Below are 7,555 nucleotides of genomic sequence, written 5' to 3' on the forward strand. Positions count from 1 at the left end.
CCCTGTCGGGGCGCCGGATTCTGTCCCGGTTGCCCCTCTTCCAGGCCAGCTCTCTGCTGTGGCCCGGGAGTGCAGTGGAGGATGGCCCAAGTGCTTGGGCCCTGCACCTACATGGGAGACCAGGAGAAGCACCTGGCTCCTGGCTTTGGATCGGCGCAGTACGCTGGCCGCAGCGGCCATTGGGGGGTGAACCAACGGAAGGAAGACCTTTCTGTCTCTCTGTCCACTCTGCCTGTCAAAAAAAAAAAAAAAAAAGTGAATTGTAAGAGTAGAGGAATGGTTTGAGTGCATATTTGTCCAAAGCAGCTCCTGCCTTTATTTAAAGTGAGAGATTCCTCATTAGCCCAAACAAGGTTTGTTGTCGGTATCCATGGAAACGGACAACGGAATTACAAAGAAAAGGCTCTACTGTCCAGCAGAAAGCCCAAGACAGTTTTCCTGCTTGATTTTGTGACCCCAGCATATTCTGAGGAAGACCACCAAGGCACCTGCTTGGAGGGAGGTCTCCAAGGACAGCAGAATTGGGAGGAAATGGCTGGGTTCACAAATCGGGCCGAGAGGCACAGTGAAACACTCCCTCCGGAATCCCTCTCCGTCAGGAGCTCGTCCCTGGTGACACGTTCTGGGCAGCGGAGAGGAAGAAACAGCTAAGGGCTAAGGACAGCTTCCGGCCAGGAGCCACGCATGCATGGTGACCCAAAAGGAACACAGCCCCGGTGAGGGGGGAGGGGCGGGAAACGGGAGCTGAGCAGGGGTTGGTCCCCCTCTCCCTGGACTCGAAGCCAGTGCCTTGGCCTTGCCCTTGCCCTCACCGCCTCTGCAGGTCTGAACCACGTCCTTGTGAGCTTTCCGCGGAAGGGGTAGACTGCAGCCCCAGGGGAACCCACCCCCCTATCCCAGGCTGACCTCTGACACAGGTTTGGGAACCCCAAAGCTGGGCATGCAGGCCCCTGCCTGAGCCACTTCTTTGAGCTCTCAAAACCTCAGAGCTGCAGGCAGACTGGGAGGCTCACTCCCCACAGGGACGGAGCTGTCTCTAGGCCTGGCAGGGAGAGACCAAGGTTAGAATTTACCACTACGGCAGGAGGAGTCCACTGGGAAACGGGGGCTGGTGTGGCTGCTGAGGCTTTGGACACTGGGTGTCGAAGGGTCCCGGCTTCACTGCAGAGACCCTTACCCTTCCAAGCCCCGGAGCAACATCAGGGAGGGAAGGGTGGCCTTTGCCAGCTGCTGCGGGGAGCTTGGAGGGCCAGACGTCCCATGAGGCCAAGGGAACACAGCTACTTAGCCACAGGAAGTGTTTGCACCCCACTGTTTGCTCCTGGCTCTGTCAAGTTGTCTGGAAGAGAAATATGACCACTCTCAAGTTGGCCATAGCACCAAGCGCAGGTCACCCCACATTCCTGGATTAGCAGGGAGTGCCAGCAACCTCTCAGGCCTCACCACGTGACTTCTCAAATGAGAAGCCAGGGGAGGGGAGCTGGGTCAGCTGCCTGAGAACTCTTTCTTTCTTTTTTTAAAGATTTTTTTATTTATGTATTTGACAGGTAGCATTACAGACAGTAATAGGGAGAGACAGAGAGAAAGGCCTTCCATCTGCTGGTTCACTCTCCAAATGGCTGCAATAGCTGGAGCAGGGCCTATCCAAAGCCAGGAGCCAAGAGCCTCTGGGTCTCCCACATGGGTGCAGGGGTCCAAGGACTTGGGCCATCTTCTACTGCTTTCCCAAGCCATAGCAGAGAGCTGGATTGGAAGTGGAGCAGCCAGGACTTGAACCAGCACCCATATGGGATGCCAGCACTGCAGGCGGAGGATTAACCTACTGCACCACAGCACCGACCCATGACTTTCTTTCCATTGCATAGAACAGCTGGTCCTGATGGTCACCGTTTGGTCCCTGGATGGTGGGGACAAAGCTCTGCCTTAACCTAGAGCTACGACCCAGGACCTCAGCCCTTGGATGCCGTCTATACTGACATACAGACCAGGACAATGGCTTAAGGAGCAGAGGTAGGGCCCGGGAGGGCAAGTGTACCCAAGCCACATTCTGGCCTTGACCTTGGAGGCTGGTGCCTTCCCCCAGAAGGTCCTTGGCTGGACAGCACCAGCCTGGGCTCCGGCTGCTTGGGCCAGGCCTGCTGCTCGAAGCCTGTGTTGAGAATGTCACCAGAGACGCCGCCTCTGTGGCCTGGAGTCGATCCAGGGCTCCCGAAGAAGCTGCGGTTGGGGGCGAGCAGACTGCACAGGCAGGGCTGGGTGGCTGCTCCTGCCCCGGACGCGGGCCACGCCCTCTTGGACGCGAACACACCCCCATTTCCCGAGGCCCACAGGGACACGCCTGGCCCTGCAGCCAAACAGCAGGAAGGCAGATTTATACGAGTACGTACAAGGGCCTGGAATTCTCGCTTGGTTGCCACACAGGGTACGGAGCATAATTGGGGGGAAGTTGTGCAACTGCCCAAGAAGCTGGGGCGTGCAGTGAAGGCTCCCCAAATTCTCATCGCAGGCATCGGGGGAGCCTCTGGACAGAGCCGGACACTGCTTTGGGGTGGCACCAATGGCCTCGTTTTGGCGGGGGAGCAGGGTGGCCCTGTCCAGAGCAGGAGAGCCCAGGTCCCTGCTGGGCAGATGAGAGTAGGAGTTACCACGCCCACAGCCCCGCCTGGCAGTGCCTAATGAGGCACAGGGCCGGTCCCCAAGGTCCCTCGGGCTGGATGCACACCAGGTCCTGAGAGAGGAGGGGAGACCCTCCTGAGGACGGGGGCAGGTGTGGGCTGACCACCTCTACCTGATGCCATGGAGCTCCTGCCTGGGTACTGGGCTGCAGCCTTGGTCCCACGGAGCCCCTATGGGTGGGTCCATCCCCCAGGCCCAGTGAGTCACTTCCCCAGCCCCCGAGGGCTTCATGGAAGGTGCCTCCCTCTCCAGCAAAGCGTCCTTTGTTCTCCTGCTGGCTCCACTTCACAACCCACTCCCTCCTGTGTGTTGCAAACCTGGGACCTGCGCATTTAGGGGCACCCACTGCAGGCAGACACAGGTGGGCTCCTGGAGTGGTGGCCTGGCCCTGCAGAAGGCTGGAGTGGGCTTTCTGCCTTCCTCTGGCCCCTGCTCTCTCAGAGTCCAGGCTCACCAACCCCCCCCCCCCAGCCACCTGGGGAAGCCCCACCTCCCCACAGAGCTTGTAGGTGTGCAGCCCTGGGCGGGAGTGTGGTTTGGATGCGTTCTCTCCTGCCAGCACCAGCTGGAGCTGCTGAACTGGCCTCTACACCTCTCTTTCATCGGGGAAAGACTTCAGCACGGGCGCTCGCTCTCCTGGCTCTCCTCCCAGTGGCCGCCCCCAGTTCCCATGCCCAGGTGGAGGAAGCCACGTCGGTGCCCAGCCCAGGATGGGAATTCAGCAAAGTGTCTTCGGGCGCAGCCTCTGGTTTGCCTCATCTCCACGCTCACCTTCCAGACCCAGCCTCACTGGCTCGCTGGGGCTCAGGTCCAAGGCAAAGCTGCTGGGTGGGCTGTCCAGCCCTGCGCTGGAGGTGCTGTACACAGCGCCCTCTTGTATGTGTGCTAAGCACCGGCCTTGCAGCACTGGGGCTCTTGTGGTTTTAATTTTTTGAATTTGAATTTATTTCTTTGAGATGCACAGAAAGAGAGATACATAGAGAGCTCCTATCTGCTGGTTTTTACCCTAAATGCGGACAACAGCTGGGTCTGGGCCAGGACTGAGTCCAGGTCTCCAAAGAGGGTGGCAGGGACTCAACTACTCGAGCCATCGCCTCTGCCTCCCTGATTCTGAAATAGCGGGAAGCTGGACTCAGGAGCCAGAGCTGGGAATCGAATTCAGGGAACTCTGATATGGGACGTGGGCATCTCAACCAACATTGAGGCCAAACCCTGCCCTTCAGGCTCTTGTTTTGTAGAAGCAAAAAACTAACTTAAAAAAAAAAACCTATATGGACAAAGAAATTCTCAAATTTTATTTACAATAGTTAAGGGGGGGCAGTGCTGTGGTGTAGGGGGTAAAGCTGCCACCTGTAGTGCTGGCATCCCATATGGGTGCCGGTTCAAGTCCTGACTGCTCCGCTTCTGATCCAGCTCTCTGCTCTGGCCTGGGAAAGCAGTGGAAGATGGCCCAAGTGCTTGGGCTGCTGCAGTCACGTGGGAGACCTGGAGGAGCCTCCTGGCTTCTGGCTTTGGATCGGCACAGCTCCGCCCATTGCAGCCAAATGGGGAGTGAACCAGCGGATGGAAGACCTCTCTCTCTCTCTCTCCCTCTCCCTCTCCTTCTCTCTCTGTGTAACTCTGACTTTCAAGTAAATAAATAAGTCTTTAAAAAAAACAACTCGGTGTTGTAATTCCAGGAACAATGCAGTCTGTTCTGGGACACTGTTTGATGAAATGCACGTGTCCTGCCACGTGTATTTGCTGAGCGTCCACAATCTGCCAGGCACCTGTAGAGCCTGTTGTGCAGAAGGCCTACGGAGGCCAGGCCCCGAGACCAATGCTGACAACTCCTACCCAACGCCAGTGATTCCTTCACACAACAAGGAAGAGAAGTGCACTCCCTCCACCCCAGGAAGGGCAGAGAAAGACCTCACATTCCTGCCATTGAAGACAGGCCAGTGTACACGTTCCTGTTGCCAGGTATGTAGAGCTTAAAGCAAACAACACTCCACACACGCTGATGGATTTTCAACACATAGTCCTTGAGGCCAGAAGTCTGAAATGGATCTGCCTGGGCTCAAAGTGTCAGCAGATTGCATTTCTTTCTAGAAGATCTGGGCAGGCCAGCCTCTTCCTTGTTCCTAGAGGCTGCCTAAATTCCTGCACGTGCGGCCCTTCCCCCATCCTCACAGCCTGCCGAACAACGCCCTCAAACCTCTCTGACTGCCTCTTCTGCCCTCTTATTACGACAGGGGGCCGCCTGGATAGTCTAGGGTAATTGCCCTGTTTTAGGGTTGACTGGTTGAACTTCACTTTCGTTGCGACCTTTATTACCCTTGATTCAACATAACCAGATTCCCAGGTTTGGGATGGGGACATATTTGGGACCATTATTCTGCCTGCCCCAGGAAGGTAACAATGTTGTCTACTCAGAGATCTTCACTGAAGATGCACCGTGTTCCAGGCACTAGTTCAGGTGTTGCTGGGGATACAGTGGTGGATGAAGAGGAAAAATTCTGGCCTTGGGGCAGGTCTTTGGTCAAGATGTCATTGATGATGCCTGCAGTCCCTATCATTTGTGCCTGGGTTCAAGTCCTGGCTCTGCTTCTGATTCCAGCTTCCTGCTAATGTGCACCCTGAGAGGCAGTAGGTCGGGTCTCTGCCATCTATGTGGGTGAACTGGGTTAAGTCATAGCCAGCCTTGGCTGATACAGGCATTTGGGGAGGGAATCAGTGGATTGGATGGGACCTCTCTCTCTCTCCTTTTCAAATAAATATAAATAAATCTTACACATTTCCAATCTTGTGTAGATTTTATACTGTAGTGGAGGGAAAATGACAATGGTCAAAAGAAATAAGCACAATGTGTCATAGGTTAGATGGTACTGAGTGCTAAGGGGAAAAATAAAGTCAGAAAGGGGGCCAGGAGCATTGTGTATTGTGATTTTGAACAGTGTTCTGGACATCTACTGCTTGCCCTTGTCCCCTATCCTGTGCCTGGTGACTGACATTTTGAACAGAGTGAGGGGTCTCCCTTACCCTCTGGGCATGGCTGATGGGAAGAACCTTTGGGAGAGTGGGAGACAGAAGGCAGGTGAAGTTAGCACCACTCCTCTGCCCTCCACACAGCCTGCCCCTTTCCTTTCCCTTCCAGCCTAGGGATGGTGACCATGGCTGGCAGTACTAGCCCTGGGGGTCATTACACCTACTGGTTTCCCTACATCCTGTGCACACCTTTGTGTTTTTTTTTTTAACTTTTATTTAATGAATATAAATTTCCAAAGTACAGCTTATGGATTACAATGGCTTCCCCCCCCATAACTTCCCTCCCACCTGCAACCCTCCCCTCTCCTGCTCCCTCTCCCCTTCCATTCACATCAAGATTCATTTTCAATTATCTTTATATACAGAAGATCAATTTAGCATATATTAAGTAAAGCTTTCAACAGTTTCTGTGCACACCTTTGTAAATACTAGTTTATTAAAATCTCAGAGTGTCCTCATTGGAGGGTACATCTACTTTGCTAGGAAGACTTCACTGAGTGGGTAACATACCTATAAATCCTTGAACAAGGAAAGGCAGGAGGCACACAGACACTCAGTGAAGAACATCATAGACAGCACTGGCTGCATGTGCAAAGGCCTTGAGATGAGAGCATGCATGGTGCATTTGGGAAATAGCAGGCGTATGTGCCTGGAGTGGACGAGGGGGGTGGGGAGTGACAGAGAGGCCCAGGGAGAGGAGGGCAATTGGATCGTGCAGGGTCTTTGAAGAAGGTGTGATGGTGCCTACTCTGTCCCCTCACCCCTCCTCTTTGGGTGCTCATGGACCATATGGCTTCCTACTGCCCCCACCCAACTCTGCCCAAGGATGAGCAGGCAGAGTGTGGACTTGGAGGGGCAAGGAGAAAAGCAGGGGGACCAGTGAGGCGCTATTGGGACAGCCCAGAAGGGAGGGAAAGTGGCAAGGAGCCATCATGTGCATGCCATGTGAATTGAGCCTGGGGTGAGGCGTCTTTGGCCAGGTCTCAGGGGGTCTTCCTGTTCTCATTGAGTCCTATCAGGCTGCACACGTTTGCTTTGGTCCCCACCTTATGGTGGTGTCAGCCAGGCGGCCCTCCATAAAATGACTCCTTTCCTCTTTGAAATTAATGAGGACTTTGTGGGTGGCTACTTTGAAATTCTGCAAATATCCTGTTCCTCATCAAAATTTCCATCTGTTCATTTATCTGTTTACATCCGCGATGCCTGTTCATTCATTGCAGTTCTACTCGGTGGGTTGTAAGCTGTCATTTTCATGATTTACTTCACTGCTTCAACTGCCCCAGAGACGGCCTGGTTCCTGTTCTCTCGATGGCTCCCATCACTTCCTGAGCACCTCTGGCTTCCTGGCACTGGCTAGTCCAGGCTCCTTTTGTGTTTTCCTTGCTCCAGTTTGGAGGACAGCATTTAGAAACCAAGCTAGAGACGTGGGTGTGCTCACGGCTGCGTCCATTCTCAGAGGAAAACACTGGGGGATACAGCTGCGTGCGTAACAGCATTTCCGTCAGCAATGGACGCCGGGGGTTGTATTGCTCCTGGCGTCACCTAGGGACATCGGAGCCATCTTGATTCGTGAAAGTGCACACTATAGTGTCTGCCCCCACATTAAAATGGCACATTTCTCAGAACGTATCCCTGCCACTGAGCGGTGCGTGGCTGTCTAAGTGTGAAGCCACAAACATACGTGATTTTCCACGTATGTATTTCTATGCTTACAGAAAACCATGGGCTCTCACCAATACTTCCAGGCCTAAGCTAACAGCACGTTTTAGTCTACTGCGCTCCCTTTCCTACTTGTAACTCTCATTTCCAACAGCGAGTGCCACGGCTCCTGTATCCGCACAGCAGCCTGTGG

This window comes from Oryctolagus cuniculus, chromosome 18 (assembly GCF_964237555.1).
Source record: "Oryctolagus cuniculus chromosome 18, mOryCun1.1, whole genome shotgun sequence".
NCBI lineage: Eukaryota > Metazoa > Chordata > Mammalia > Lagomorpha > Leporidae > Oryctolagus > Oryctolagus cuniculus.